Here is a 15,956-nt window from a genome sequence, read left to right as displayed (position 1 = left end):
GGTGACAGTGTGGGCGCCGGGTGTTTAACCTCTTACACTGGGTCACAGTGTGGGCCCCAGGTTTTTAAACTCTCACACTGGGTCACAGTGCGGGCCCCAGGTGTTTAACCTCTCACACTGGGTCACAGTGTGGGCCCCGGGTGTTTAACCCTGTCACACTGGATCACAGTGCGGCCCCTGGGTGTTTAACCCTTTCACACTGGGTCACAGTGCGGGCCCTGGGTGTTTAACCCTCTCACACTGGGTCACAGTGCGGGCCCCAGGTATTTAACCCTTTCACACTGGGTCACAGTGTGGGCCCCGGGTGTTTAACCCTTTCACACTGGGTCACAGTGTAGGACCCGTGTGTTTAACCCTTTCACACTGGGTCACAGTGTGGGCCCCAGGTGTTTAACCGTTTCACACTGGGTCACATTGTGGGCCCCGGGTGTTTAACCTCTCACACTGGGTCACAGTGTGGGCCCTGGGTGTTTAACCCTTTCACACTGGGTCACAGTGCAGGCCCTGGGTGTTTAACCCTCTCACACTGGGTCACAGTGCGGGCCCGGGTATTTAACACTTTTACACTGGTTCACAGTGTGGGCCCCGGGTGTTTAACCCTCTCACACTGGGTCACAGTGCAGGTCCCGGGTGTTTAACCCTTTCACACTGGGTCACAGTGTGGGCCCCGGGTGTTTAACCTCTTACACTGGGTCACAGTGTGGGCCCCAGGTGTTTAAACTCTCACACTGGGTCACAGTGCGGGCCCCGGGTGTTTAACCTCTCACACTGGGTCACAGTGTGGGCCCCGGGTGTTTAAGCCTGTCACACTGGATCACAGTGCGGGCCCCGGGTGTTTAACCCTTTCACACTGGGTCACAGTGTAGGCCCCGTGTGTTTAACCCTTTCACACTGAGCCACAGTATGGGCCCCGGGTGTTTAACCATTTCACACTGGGTCACAGTGTGGGCCCCGGGTGTTTAACCCTTTCACACTGGGTCACTGTGCGGGCCATGGGTGTTTAACCCTCTCACATTGGGTCACAGTGCGGGCCCCGGGTGTTTAACCTCTCACACTGTGTCACAGTGTGGGCCCTGGGTGTTTAACCTCTCACACTGGGTCACAGTGTGGGCCCCGGGTGTTTAACATCTCACACTGGGTTACAGTGTGGGCCCCGGGTGTTTAACCTTTCACACTGGGTCACAGTGTGGACCCAGGGTGTTTAACCATTTCACATTGAGTCACAGTGCGGGCCCCGGGTGTTTAACCCTTTCACACAGGGTCGCAGTGTCGGCCCCTGGTGTTTCACCTCTCACACTGGGTCACAGTTTGGGCCCCTGGTGTTTAACCCTTTCACACTGGGTCACTGTGCGGGCCATGGGTGTTTAACCCTCTCACATTGGGTCACAGTGCGGGCCCCGGGTGTTTAACCTCTCACACTGGGTCACAGTGTGGGCCCTGGGTGTTTAACCCTCTCACACTGGGTCATAGTGTGGGCCACGTGTGTTTAACCTCTCACACTGGGTCACAGTGTGGGCCCCGGGTGTTTAACGTCTCACACTGGGTTACCGTGTGGGCCCCGGGTGTTTAACCTTTCACACTGGGTCACAGTGTGGACCCAGGGTGTTTAACCATTTCACACTGAGTCACAGTGCGGGCCCCGGGTGTTTAACCCTTTCACACAGGGTCGCAGTGTCGGCCCCTGGTGTTTAACCTCTCACACTGGGTCACAGTTTCGGCCCCGGGTGTTTAACCCTCTCACATTGGGTCACAGTGCGGGCCCCGGGTGTTTAACCTCTCACACTGGGTCACAGTATGGGCCCCGGGTGTTTAACCCTCTCACACTGGGTCATAGTGTGGGCCGCGGGTGTTTAACCCTTTCACACTGGGTCACAGTGCGGGCCCCAGGTGTTTAACCCTTTCCCACTGGGTCACAGTGCGGGCCCCGGGTGTTTAACCCTGTCACACTGGGTCACAGTGCGGGCCCCGGATGTTTAACCCTTTCACACTGGGTCACATCGTGGGCCCTGGGTGTTTAACCCTTTCACACTGGGTCACAGTGTAGGACCCGTGTGTTTAACCCTTTCCCACTGGGTCACATTGTGGGCCCCAGGTGTTTAACCGTTTCACACTGGGTCACATTGTGGGCCCCGGGTGTTTAACCTCTCACATTGGGTCACAGTGCGGGCCCTGGGTGTTTAACCCTCTCACACTGGGTCACAGTGCGGGCCACGGGTATTTAACACTTTTACACTGGGTCACAGTGTGGGCCCCGGGTGTTTAACCTCTCACACTGGGTCACAGTGTGGGCCCTGGGTGTTTAACCCTTTCACACTGGGTCACAGTGTGGGCCCCGGGTGTTTAACCCTTTCACACTGGGTCACAGTGTAGGACCCGTGTGTTTAACCCTTTCACACTGGGTCACAGTGTGGGCCCCAGGTGTTTAACCGTTTCACACTGGGTCACATTGTGGGCCCCGGGTGTTTGACCTCTCACACTGGGTCACAGTGTGGGCCCTGGGCGTTTAACCCTTTCACACTGGGTCACAGTGCAGGCCCTGGGTGTTTAACCCTCTCACACTGGGTCACAGTGCGGGCCCGGGTATTTAACACTTTTACACTGGTTCACAGTGTGGGCCCCGGGTGTTTAACCCTCTCACACTGGGTCACAGTGCAGGTCCCGGGTGTTCAACCCTTTCACACTGGGTCACAGTGTGGGCCCCGGGTGTTTAACCTCTTACACTGGGTCACAGTGTGGGCCCCAGGTGTTTAAACTCTCACACTGAGCCACAGTATGGGCCCCGGGTGTTTAACCATTTCACACTGGGTCACAGTGTGGGCCCCGGGTGTTTAACCCTTTCACATTGGGTCACTGTGCGGGCCATGGGTGTTTAACCCTCTCACATTGGGTCACAGTGCGGGCCCCGGGTGTTTAATCGCTCACGCTGGGTCACAGTGTGGGCCCTGGGTGTTTAACCCTCTCACACTGGGTCACAGTGTGGGCCCCGGGTGTTTAACGTCTCACACTGGGTTACAGTGTGGGCCCCGGGTGTTTAACCTTTCACACTGGGTCACAGTGTGGACCCAGGGTGTTTAACCATTTCACACTGAGTCACAGTGCGGGCCCCGGGTGTTTAACCCTTTCACACAGAGTCGCAGTGTCGGCCCCTGGTGTTTAACCTCTCACACTGGGTCACAGTTTGGGCCCCGGGTGTTTAACCCTCTCACATTGGGTCACAGTGCGGGCCCCGGGTGTTTAACCTCTCACACTGGGTCACAGTATGGGCCCCGGGTGTTTAACCCTCTCACACTGGGTCATAGTGTGGGCCGCGGGTGTTTAACCCTTTCACACTGGGTCACAGTGCGGGCCCCAGGTGTTTAACCCTTTCCCACTGGGTCACAGTGCGGGCACCGGGTGTTTAACCCTGTCACACTGGGTCACAGTGCGGGCCCCGGATGTTTAACCCTTTCACACTGGGTCACAGTGTGGGCCCTGGGTGTTTAACCCTTTCACACTGGGTCACAGTGTAGGACCCGTGTGTTTAACCCTTCCCCACTGGGTCACAGTGTGGGCCCCAGGTGTTTAACCGTTTCACACTGGGTCACATTGTGGGCCCCGGGTGTTTAACCTCTCACATTGGGTCACAGTGTGGGCCCTGGGTGTTTAACCCTTTCACACTGGGTCACAGTGCGGGCCCTGGGTGTTTAACCCTCTCACACTGGGTCACAGTGCGGGCCCCGGGTATTTAACACTTTTACACTGGGTCACAGTGTGGGCCCCGGGTGTTTAACCTCTCACACTGGGTCACAGTGTGGGCCCTGGGTTTTTAACCCTTTCACACTGGGTCACAGTGTGGGCCCCAGGTGTTTAACCCTTTCACACTGGGTCACAGTGTAGGACCCGTGTGTTTAACCCTTTCACACTGGGTCACAGTGTGGGCCCCAGGTGTTTAACCGTTTCACACTGGATCACAGTGTGGGCCCCGGGTGTTTAACCTCTCACACTGGGTCACAGTGTGGGCCCTGGGTGTTTAACCCTTTCACACTGGGTCACAGTGCAGGCCCTGGGTGTTTAACCCTCTCACACTGGGTCACAGTGCGGGCCCGGGTATTTAACACTTTTACACTGGTTCACATTGTGGGCCCCGGGTGTTTAACCCTTTCACACTGGGTCACAGTGTGGGCCCCGGGTGTTTAACCTCTTACACTGGGTCACAGTGTGGGCCCTGGGTTTTTAACCCTTTCACACTGGGTCACAGTGTGGGCCCCAGGTGTTTAACCCTTTCACACTGGGTCACAGTGTAGGACCCGTGTGTTTAACCCTTTCACACTGGGTCACAGTGTGGGCCCCAGGTGTTTAACCGTTTCACACTGGATCACATTGTGGGCCCCGGGTGTTTAACCTCTCACACTGGGTCACAGTGTGGGCCCTGGGTGTTTAACCCTTTCACACTGGGTCACAGTGCAGGCCCTGGGTGTTTAACCCTCTCACACTGGGTCACAGTGCGGGCCCGGGTATTTAACACTTTTACACTGGTTCACAGTGCAGGTTCCGGGTGTTTAACCCTTTCACACTGGGTCACAGTGTGGGCCCCGGGTGTTTAACCTCTTACACTGGGTCACAGTGTGGGCCCCAGGTGTTTAAACTCTCACACTGGGTCACAGTGCGGGCCCCGGGTGTTTAACCTCTCACACTGGGTCACAGTGTGGGCCCCGGGTGTTTAAGCCTGTCACACTGGATCACAGTGCGGGCCCCGGGTGTTTAACCCTTTCACACTGGGTCACAGTGTAGGCCCCGTGTGTTTAACCCTTTCACACTGAGCCACAGAATTGGCCCCGGGTATTTAACCATTTCACACTGGGTCACAGTGTGGGCCCCGGGTGTTTAACCCTTTCACACTGGGTCACTGTGCGGGCCATGGGTGTTTAACCCTCTCACATTGGGTCACAGTGCGGGCCCCGGGTGTTTAACCTCTCACACTGTGTCACAGTGTGGGCCCTGGGTGTTTAACCCTCTCACACTGGGTCATAGTGTGGGCCACGTGTGTTTAACCTCTCACACTGGGTCACAGTGTGGGCCCCGGGTGTTTAACGTCTCACACTGGGTTACAGTGTGGGCCCCGGGTGTTTAACCTTTCACACTGGTTCACAGTGTGGACCCAGGGTGTTTAACCATTTCACACTGAGTCACAGTGCGGGCCCCGGGTGTTTAACCCTTTCACACAGGGTCGCAGTGTCGGCCCCTGGTGTTTAACCTCTCACACTGGGTCACAGTTTGGGCCCCGGGTGTTTAACCCTCTCACATTGGGTCACAGTGCGGGCCCCGGGTGTTTAACCTCTCACACTGGGTCACAGTTTGGGCCCCGGGTGTTTAACCCTCTCACATTGGGTCACAGTGCGGGCCCCGGGTGTTTAAACCCTCTCACACTGGGTCACAGTATGGGCCCCGGGTGTTTAACCCTCTCACACTGGGTCATAGTGTGGGCCGCGGGTGTTTAACCCTTTCACACTGGGTCACAGTGTCGGCCCCTGGTGTTTAACCTCTCACACTGGGTCACAGTTTGGGCCCCGGGTGTTTAACCCTTTCACACAGGGTCGCAGTGTCGGCCCCTGGTGTTTAACCTCTCACACTGGGTCACAGTTTGGGCCCCGGGTGTTTAACCCTCTCACATTGGGTCACAGTGCGGGCCCCGGGTGTTTAACCTCTCACACTGGGTCACAGTATGGGCCCCGGGTGTTTAACCCTCTCACACTGGGTCATAGTGTGGGCCCAGGGTGTTTAACCCTTTCACACTGGGTCACAGTGCGGGCCCCAGGTGTTTAACCCTTTCCCACTGGGTCACAGTGCGGGCCCCGGGTGTTTAACCCTGTCACACTGGGTCACAGTGCGGGCCCCGGATGTTTAACCCTTTCACACTGGGTCACAGTGTGGGCCCCGGGTGTTTAACCCTTTCACACTGGGTCACAGTGTAGGACCCGTGTGTTTAACTCTTTCCCACTGGGTCACAGTGTGGGCCCCAGGTGTTTAACCGTTTCACACTGGGTCACATTGTGGGCCCCGGGTGTTTAACCTCTCACACTGGGTCACAGTGTGGGCCGTGGGTGTTTAAGCCTGTCACACTGGATCACAGTGCGGGCCCCGGGTGTTTAACCCTTTCACACTGGGTCACAGTGTAGGCCCCGTGTGTTTAACCCTTTCACACTGAGCCACAGTATGGGCCCTGGGTGTTTAACCATTTCACACTGGGTCACAGTGTGGGCCCCGGGTGTTTAACCCTTTCACACTGGGTCACTGTGCGGGCCATGGGTGTTTAACCCTCTCACATTGGGTCACAGTGCGGGCCCCGGGTGTTTAACCTCTCACACTGGGTCACAGTGTGGGCCCTGGGTTTTTAACCCTTTCACACTGGGTCACAGTGTCGGCCCCAGGTGTTTAACCCTTTCACACTGGGTCACAGTGTAGGACCCGTGTGTTTAACCCTTTCACACTGGGTCACAGTGTGGGCCCCAGGTGTTTAACCGTTTCACACTGGATCACATTGGTGGGCCCCGGGTGTTTAACCTCTCACACTGGGTCACAGTGTGGGCCCTGGGTGTTTAACCCTTTCACACTGGGTCACAGTGCAGGCCCTGGGTGTTTAACCCTCTCACACTGGGTCACAGTGCGGGCCCGGGTATTTAACACTTTTACACTGGTTCACAGTGTGGGCCCCGGGTGTTTAACCCTCTCACACTGGGTCACAGTGCTGGTTCCGGGTGTTTAACCCTTTCACACTGGGTCACAGTGTGGGCCCCGGGTGTTTAACCTCTTACACTGGGTCACAGTGTGGGCCCCAGGTGTTTAAACTCTCACACTGGGTCACAGTGCGGGCCCCGGGTGTTTAACCTCTCACACTGGGTCACAGTGTGGGCCCCGGGTGTTTAAGCCTGTCACACTGGATCACAGTGCGGGCCCCGGGTGTTTAACCCTTTCACACTGGGTCACAGTGTAGGCCCTGTGTGTTTAACCCTTTCACACTGAGCCACAGAATTGGCCCCGGGTATTTAACCATTTCACACTGGGTCACAGTGTGGGCCCCGGGTGTTTAACCCTTTCACACTGGGTCACTGTGCGGGCCATGGGTGTTTAACCCTCTCACATTGGGTCACAGTGCGGGCCCCGGGTGTTTAACCTCTCACACTGTGTCACAGTGTGGGCCCTGGGTGTTTAACCCTCTCACACTGGGTCATAGTGTGGGCCACGTGTGTTTAACCTCTCACACTGGGTCACAGTGTGGGCCCCGGGTGTTTAACGTCTCACACTGGGTTACAGTGTGGGCCCCGGGTGTTTAACCTTTCACACTGGGTCACAGTGTGGACCCAGGGTGTTTAACCATTTCACACTGAGTCACAGTGCGGGCCCCGGGTGTTTAACCCTTTCACACAGGGTCGCAGTGTCGGCCCCTGGTGTTTAACCTCTCACACTGGGTCACAGTTTCGGCCCCGGGTGTTTAACCCTCTCACATTGGGTCACAGTGTCGGCCCCTGGTGTTTAACCTCTCACACTGGGTCACAGTTTGGGCCCCGGGTGTTTAACCCTCTCACATTGGGTCACAGTGCGGGCCCCGGGTGTTTAAACCCTCTCACACTGGGTCACAGTATGGGCCCCGGGTGTTTAACCCTCTCACACTGGGTCATAGTGTGGGCCGCGGGTGTTTAACCCTTTCACACTGGGTCACAGTGTCGGCCCCTGGTGTTTAACCTCTCACACTGGGTCACAGTTTGGGCCCCGGGTGTTTAACCCTTTCACACAGGGTCGCAGTGTCGGCCCCTGGTGTTTAACCTCTCACACTGGGTCACAGTTTGGGCCCCGGGTGTTTAACCCTCTCACATTGGGTCACAGTGCAGGCCCCGGGTGTTTAACCTCTCACACTGGGTCACAGTATGGGCCCCGGGTGTTTAACCCTCTCACACTGGGTCATAGTGTGGGCCGCGGGTGTTTAACCCTTTCACACTGGGTCACAGTGCGGGCCCCAGGTGTTTAACCCTTTCCCACTGGGTCACAGTGCGGGCCCCGGGTGTTTAACCCTGTCACACTGGGTCACAGTGCGGGCCCCGGATGTTTAACCCTTTCACACTGGGTCACAGTGTGGGCCCCGGGTGTTTAACCCTTTCACACTGGGTCACAGTGTAGGACCCGTGTGTTTAACCCTTTCCCACTGGGTCACAGTGTGGGCCCCAGGTGTTTAACCGTTTCACACTGGGTCACATTGTGGGCCCCGGGTGTTTAACCTCTCACACTGGGTCACAATGTGGGCCCCGGGTGTTTAAGCCTGTCACACTGGATCACAGTGCGGGCCCCGGGTGTTTAACCCTTTCACACTGGGTCACAGTGTAGGCCCCGTGTGTTTAACCCTTTCACACTGAGCCACAGTATGGGTCCCGGGTGTTTAACCATTTCACACTGGGTCACAGTGTGGGCCCCGGGTGTTTAACCCTTTCACACTGGGTCACTCTGCGGGCCATGGGTGTTTAACCCTCTCACATTGGGTCACAGTGCGGGCCCCGGGTGTTTAACCTCTCACACTGGGTCACAGTGTGGGCCCTGGGTGTTTAACCCTCTCACACTGGGTCATAGTGTGGGCCACGTGTGTTTAACCTCTCACACTGGGTCACAGTGTGGGCCCCGGGTGTTTAACGTCTCACACTGGGTTACCGTGTGGGCCCCGGGTGTTTAACCTTTCACACTGGGTCACAGTGTGGACCCAGGGTGTTTAACCATTTCACACTGAGTCACAGTGCGGGCCCCGGGTGTTTAACCCTTTCACACAGGGTCGCAGTGTCGGCCCCTGGTGTTTAACCTCTCACACTGGGTCACAGTTTCGGCCCCGGGTGTTTAACCCTCTCACATTGGGTCACAGTGCGGGCCCCGGGTGTTTAACCTCTCACACTGGGTCACAGTATGGGCCTCGGGTGTTTAACCCTCTCACACTGGGTCATAGTGTGGGCCGCGGGTGTTGAACCCTTTCACACTGGGTCACAGTGCGGGCCCCAGGTGTTTAACCCTTTCCCACTGGGTCACAGTGCGGGCCCCGGGTGTTTAACCCTGTCACACTGGGTCACAATGCGGGCCCCGGATATTTAACCCTTTCACACTGGGTCACATCGTGGGCCCTGGGTGTTTAACCCTTTCACACTGGGTCACAGTGTAGGACCCGTGTGTTTAACCCTTTCCCACTGGGTCAAAGTGTGGGCCCCAGGTGTTTAACCGTTTCACACTGGGTCACATTGTGGGCCCCGGGTGTTTAACCTCTCACATTGGGTCACAGTGCGGGCCCTGGGTGTTTAACCCTCTCACACTGGGTCACAGTGCGGGCCACGGGTATTTAACACTTTTACACTGGGTCACAGTGTGGGCCCCGGGTGTTTAACCTCTCACACTGGGTCACAGTGTGGGCCCTGGGTGTTTAACCCTTTCACACTGGGTCACAGTGTGGGCCCCGGGTGTTTAACCCTTTCACACTGGGTCACAGTGTAGGACCCGTGTGTTTAACCCTTTCACACTGGGTCACAGTGTGGGCCCCAGGTGTTTAACCGTTTCACACTGGGTCACATTGTGGGCCCCGGGTGTTTGACCTCTCACACTGGGTCACAGTGTGGGCCCTGGGCGTTTAACCCTTTCACACTGGGTCACAGTGCAGGCCCTGGGTGTTTAACCCTCTCACACTGGGTCACAGTGCGGGCCCGGGTATTTAACACTTTTACACTGGTTTACAGTGTGGGCCCCGGGTGTTTAACCCTCTCACACTGGGTCACAGTGCAGGTCCCGGGTGTTCAACCCTTTCACACTGGGTCACAGTGTGGGCCCCGGGTGTTTAACCTCTTACACTGGGTCACAGTGTGGGCCCCAGATGTTTAAACTCTCACACTGAGCCACAGTATGGGCCCCGGGTGTTTAACCCTTTCACACTGGGTCACAGTGTGGGCCCCGAGGGTTTAACTCTTTCACACTGGGTCACAGTGTGGGCCCCGGGTGTTTAACCCTTTCACATTGGGTCACTGTGCGGGCCATGGGTGTTTAACCCTCTCACATTGGGTCACAGTGCGGGCCCCGGGTGTTTAACCTCTCACACTGGGTCACAGTGTGGGCCCCGGGTGTTTAACGTCTCACACTGGGTTACAGTGTGGGCCCCGGGTGTTTAACCTTTCACACTGGGTCACAGTGTGGACCCAGGGTGTTTAACCATTTCACACTGAGTCACAGTGTGGGCCCCGGGTGTTTAACCCTTTCACACAGAGTCGCAGTGTCGGCCCCTGGTGTTTAACCTCTCACACTGGGTCACAGTTTGGGCCCCGGGTGTTTAACCCTCTCACATTGGGTCACAGTGCGGGCCCCGGGTGTTTAACCTCTCACACTGGGTCACAGTATGGGCCCCGGGTGTTTAACCCTCTCACACTGGGTCATAGTGTGGGCCGCGGGTGTTTAACCCTTTCACACTGGGTCACAGTGCGGGCCCCAGGTGTTTAACCCTTTCCCACTGGGTCACAGTGCGGGCCCCGGGTGTTTAACCCTGTCACACTGGGTCACAGTGCGGGCCCCGGATGTTTAACCCTTTCACACTGGGTCACAGTGTGGGCCCTGGGTGTTTAACCCTTTCACACTGGGTCACAGTGTAGGACCCGTGTGTTTAACCCTTCCCCACTGGGTCACAGTGTGGGCCCCAGGTGTTTAACCGTTTCACACTGGGTCACATTGTGGGCCCCGGGTGTTTAACCTCTCACATTGGGTCACAGTGTGGGCCCTGGGTGTTTAACCCTTTCACACTGGGTCACAGTGCGGGCCCTGGGTGTTTAACCCTCTCACACTGGGTCACAGTGCGGGCCCCGGGTATTTAACACTTTTACACTGGGTCACAGTGTGGGCCCCGGGTGTTTAACCTCTCACACTGGGTCACAGTGTGGGCCCTGGGTTTTTAACCCTTTCACACTGGGTCACAGTGTGGGCCCCGGGTGTTTAACCCTTTCACACTGGGTCACAGTGTAGGACCCGTGTGTTTAACCCTTTCACACTGGGTCACAGTGTGGGCCCCAGGTGTTTAACCGTTTCACACTGGATCACATTGTGGGCCCCGGGTGTTTAACCTCTCACACTGGGTCACAGTGTGGGCCCTGGGTGTTTAACCCTTTCACACTGGGTCACAGTGCAGGCCCTGGGTGTTTAACCCTCTCACACTGGGTCACAGTGCGGGCCCGGGTATTTAACACTTTTATACTGGTTCACAGTGTGGGCCCCGGGTGTTTAACCCTCTCACACTGGGTCACAGTGCAGGTCCGGGTGTTTAACCCTTTCACACTGGGTCACAGTGTGGGCCCCGGGTGTTTAACCTCTTACACTGGGTCACAGTGTGGGCCCCAGGTGTTTAAACTCTCACACTGGGTCACAGTGCGGGCCCCGGGTGTTTAACCTCTCACACTGGGTCACAGTGTGGGCCCCGGGTGTTTAAGCCTGTCACACTGGATCACAGTGCGGGCCCCGGGTGTTTAACCCTTTCACACTGGGTCACAGTGTAGGCCCCGTGTGTTTAACCCTTTCACACTGAGCCACAGAATTGGCCCCGGGTATTTAACCATTTCACACTGGGTCACAGTGTGGGCCCCGGGTGTTTAACCCTTTCACACTGGGTCACTGTGCGGGCCATGGGTGTTTAACCCTCTCACATTGGGTCACAGTGCGGGCCCCGGGTGTTTAACCTCTCACACTGTGTCACAGTGTGGGCCCTGGGTGTTTAACCCTCTCACACTGGGTCATAGTGTGGGCCACGTGTGTTTAACCTCTCACACTGGGTCACAGTGTGGGCCCCGGGTGTTTAACGTCTCACACTGGGTTACAGTGTGGGCCCCGGGTGTTTAACCTTTCACACTGGGTCACAGTGTGGACCCAGGGTGTTTAACCATTTCACACTGAGTCACAGTGCGGGCCCCGGGTGTTTAACCCTTTCACACAGGGTCGCAGTGTCGGCCCCTGGTGTTTAACCTCTCACACTGGGTCACAGTTTGGGCCCCGGGTGTTTAACCCTCTCACATTGGGTCACAGTGCGGGCCCCGGGTGTTTAACCTCTCACACTGGGTGACAGTTTGTGCCCCGGGTGTTTAACCCTCTCACATTGAGTCACAGTGCGGGCCCCGGGTGTTTAACCCTTTCACACAGAGTCGCAGTGTCGGCCCCTGGTGTTTAACCTCTCACACTGGGTCACAGTTTGGGCCCCGGGTGTTTAACCCTCTCACATTGGGTCACAGTGCGGGCCCCGGGTGTTTAACCTCTCACACTGGGTCACAGTATGGGCCCCGGGTGTTTAACCCTCTCACACTGGGTCATAGTGTGGGCCGCGGGTGTTTAACCCTTTCACACTGGGTCACAGTGCGGGCCCCAGGTGTTTAACCCTTTCCCACTGGGTCACAGTGCGGGCCCCGGGTGTTTAACCCTGTCACACTGGGTCACAGTGCGGGCCCCGGATGTTTAACCCTTTCACACTGGGTCACAGTGTGGGCCCTGGGTGTTTAACCCTTTCACACTGGGTCACAGTGTAGGACCCGTGTGTTTAACCCTTCCCCACTGGGTCACAGTGTGGGCCCCAGGTGTTTAACCGTTTCACACTGGGTCACATTGTGGGCCCCGGGTGTTTAACCTCTCACATTGGGTCACAGTGTGGGCCCTGGGTGTTTAACCCTTTCACACTGGGTCACAGTGCGGGCCCTGGGTGTTTAACCCTCTCACACTGGGTCACAGTGCGGGCCCCGGGTATTTAACACTTTTACACTGGGTCACAGTGTGGGCCCCGGGTGTTTAACCTCTCACACTGGGTCACAGTGTGGGCCCTGGGTTTTTAACCCTTTCACACTGGGTCACAGTGTGGGCCCCGGGTGTTTAACCCTTTCACACTGGGTCACAGTGTAGGACCCGTGTGTTTAACCCTTTCACACTGGGTCACAGTGTGGGCCCCAGGTGTTTAACCGTTTCACACTGGATCACATTGTGGGCCCCGGGTGTTTAACCTCTCACACTGGGTCACAGTGTGGGCCCTGGGTGTTTAACCCTTTCACACTGGGTCACAGTGCAGGCCCTGGGTGTTTAACCCTCTCACACTGGGTCACAGTGCGGGCCCGGGTATTTAACACTTTTATACTGGTTCACAGTGTGGGCCCCGGGTGTTTAACCCTCTCACACTGGGTCACAGTGCAGGTTCCGGGTGTTTAACCCTTTCACACTGGGTCACAGTGTGGGCCCCGGGTGTTTAACCTCTTACACTGGGTCACAGTGTGGGCCCCAGGTGTTTAAACTCTCACACTGGGTCACAGTGCGGGCCCCGGGTGTTTAACCTCTCACACTGGGTCACAGTGTGGGCCCCGGGTGTTTAAGCCTGTCACACTGGATCACAGTGTAGGCCCCGTGTGTTTAACCCTTTCACACTGAGCCACAGAATTGGCCCCGGGTATTTAACCATTTCACACTGGGTCACAGTGTGGGCCCCGGGTGTTTAACCCTTTCACACTGGGTCACTGTGCGGGCCATGGGTGTTTAACCCTCTCACATTGGGTCACAGTGCGGGCCCCGGGTGTTTAACCTCTCACACTGTGTCACAGTGTGGGCCCTGGGTGTTTAACCCTCTCACACTGGGTCATAGTGTGGGCCACGTGTGTTTAACCTCTCACACTGGGTCACAGTGTGGGCCCCGGGTGTTTAACGTCTCACACTGGGTTACAGTGTGGGCCCCGGGTGTTTAACCTTTCACACTGGGTCACAGTGTGGACCCAGGGTGTTTAACCATTTCACACTGAGTCACAGTGCGGGCCCCGGGTGTTTAACCCTTTCACACAGGGTCGCAGTGTCGGCCCCTGGTGTTTAACCTCTCACACTGGGTCACAGTTTGGGCCCCGGGTGTTTAACCCTCTCACATTGGGTCACAGTGCGGGCCCCGGGTGTTTAACCTCTCACACTGGGTGACAGTTTGTGCCCCGGGTGTTTAACCCTCTCACATTGAGTCACAGTGCGGGCCCCGGGTGTTTAAACCCTCTCACACTGGGTCACAGTATGGGCCCCGGGTGTTTAACCCTCTCACACTGGGTCATAGTGTGGGCCGCGGGTGTTTAACCCTTTCACACTGGGTCACAGTGTCGGCCCCTGGTGTTTAACCTCTCACACTGGGTCACAGTTTGGGCCCCGGGTGTTTAACCCTTTCACACAGGGTCGCAGTGTCGGCCCCTGGTGTTTAACCTCTCACACTGGGTCACAGTTTGGGCCCCGGGTGTTTAACCCTCTCACATTGGGTCACAGTGCGGGCCCCGGGTGTTTAACCTCTCACACTGGGTCACAGTATGGGCCCCGGGTGTTTAACCCTCTCACACTGGGTCATAGTGTGGGCCGCGGGTGTTTAACCCTTTCACACTGGGTCACAGTGCGGGCCCCAGGTGTTTAACCCTTTCCCACTGGGTCACAGTGCGGGCCCCGGGTGTTTAACCCTGTCACACTGGGTCACAGTGCGGGCCCCGGATGTTTAACCCTTTCACACTGGGTCACAGTGTGGGCCCCGGGTGTTTAACCCTTTCACACTGGGTCACAGTGTAGGACCCGTGTGTTTAACCCTTTCCCACTGTGTCACAGTGTGGGCCCCAGGTGTTTAACCGTTTCACACTGGGTCACATTGTGGGCCCCGGGTGTTTAACCTCTCACATTGGGTCACAGTGTGGGCCCTGGGTGTTTAACCCTTTCACACTGGGTCACAGTGCGGGCCCTGGGTGTTTAACCCTCTCACACTGGGTCACAGTGCGGGCCCCGGGTAGTTAACACTTTTACACTGGGTCACAGTGTGGGCCCCGGGTGTTTAACCTCTCACACTGGGTCACAGTGTGGGCCCTGGGTGTTTAACCCTTTCACACTGGGTCACAGTGTGGGCCCCGTGTGTTTAACCCTTTTACACTGGGTCACAGTGTAGGACCCGTGTGTTTAACCCTTTCACACTGGGTCACAGTGTGGGCCCCAGGTGTTTAACCGTTTCACACTGGGTCACATTGTGGGCCCCGGGTGTTTAACCTCTCACACTGTGTCACAGTGTGGGCCCTGGGTGTTTAACCCTTTCACACTGGGTCACAGTGCAGGCCCTGGGTGTTTAACCCTCTCACACTGGGTCACAGTGCGGGCCCGGGTATTTAACACTTTTACACTGGTTCACAGTGTGGGCCCCGGGTGTTTAACCCTCTCACACTGGGTCACAGTGCAGGTCCCGGGTGTTTAACCCTTTCACACTGGGTCACAGTGTGGGCCCCGGGTGTTTAACCTCTTGCACTGGGTCACAGTGTGGGCCCCAGGTGTTTAATCTCTCACACTGGGTCACAGTGCGGGCCCCGGGTGTTTAACCTCTCACACTGCGTCACAGTGTGGGCCCCGGGTGTTTAAGCCTGTCACACTGGATCACAGTGCGGGCCCCGGGTGTTTAACCCTTTGACACTGGGTCACAGTGTAGGCCCCGTGTGTTTAACCCTTTCACACTGAGCCACAGTATGGGCCCCGGGTGTTTAACCATTTCACACTGGGTCACAGTGTGGGCACCGGGTGTTTAACCCTTTCACACTGGGTCACTGTGCGGGCCATGGGTGTTTAACCCTCTCACATTGGGTCACAGTGCGGGCCCCGGGTGTTTAACCTCTCTCACTGGGTCACAGTGTGGGCCCTGGGTGTTTAACCCTCTCACACTGGGTCATAGTGTGGGCCACGTGTGTTTAACCTCTCACACTGGGTCACAGTGTGGGCCCCGGGTGTTTAACGTCTCACACTGGGTTACAGTGTGGGCCCCAGGTGTTTAACGTCTCACACTGGGTTACAGTGTGGGCCCTGGGTGTTTAACCCTCTCACACTGGGTCACAGTGCGGGCCCCGGGTATTTAACACTTTTACACTGGGTCACAGTGTGGGCCCCGGGTGTTTAACCCTCTCACACTGGGTCAC

This window comes from Pristiophorus japonicus, unplaced genomic scaffold (assembly GCF_044704955.1).
Source record: "Pristiophorus japonicus isolate sPriJap1 unplaced genomic scaffold, sPriJap1.hap1 HAP1_SCAFFOLD_269, whole genome shotgun sequence".
In the NCBI taxonomy this organism is placed as follows: domain Eukaryota; kingdom Metazoa; phylum Chordata; class Chondrichthyes; family Pristiophoridae; genus Pristiophorus; species Pristiophorus japonicus.
The sequence above is the reverse complement of the archived record's forward strand: the minus strand, read 5'-3'. Positions refer to the sequence as shown.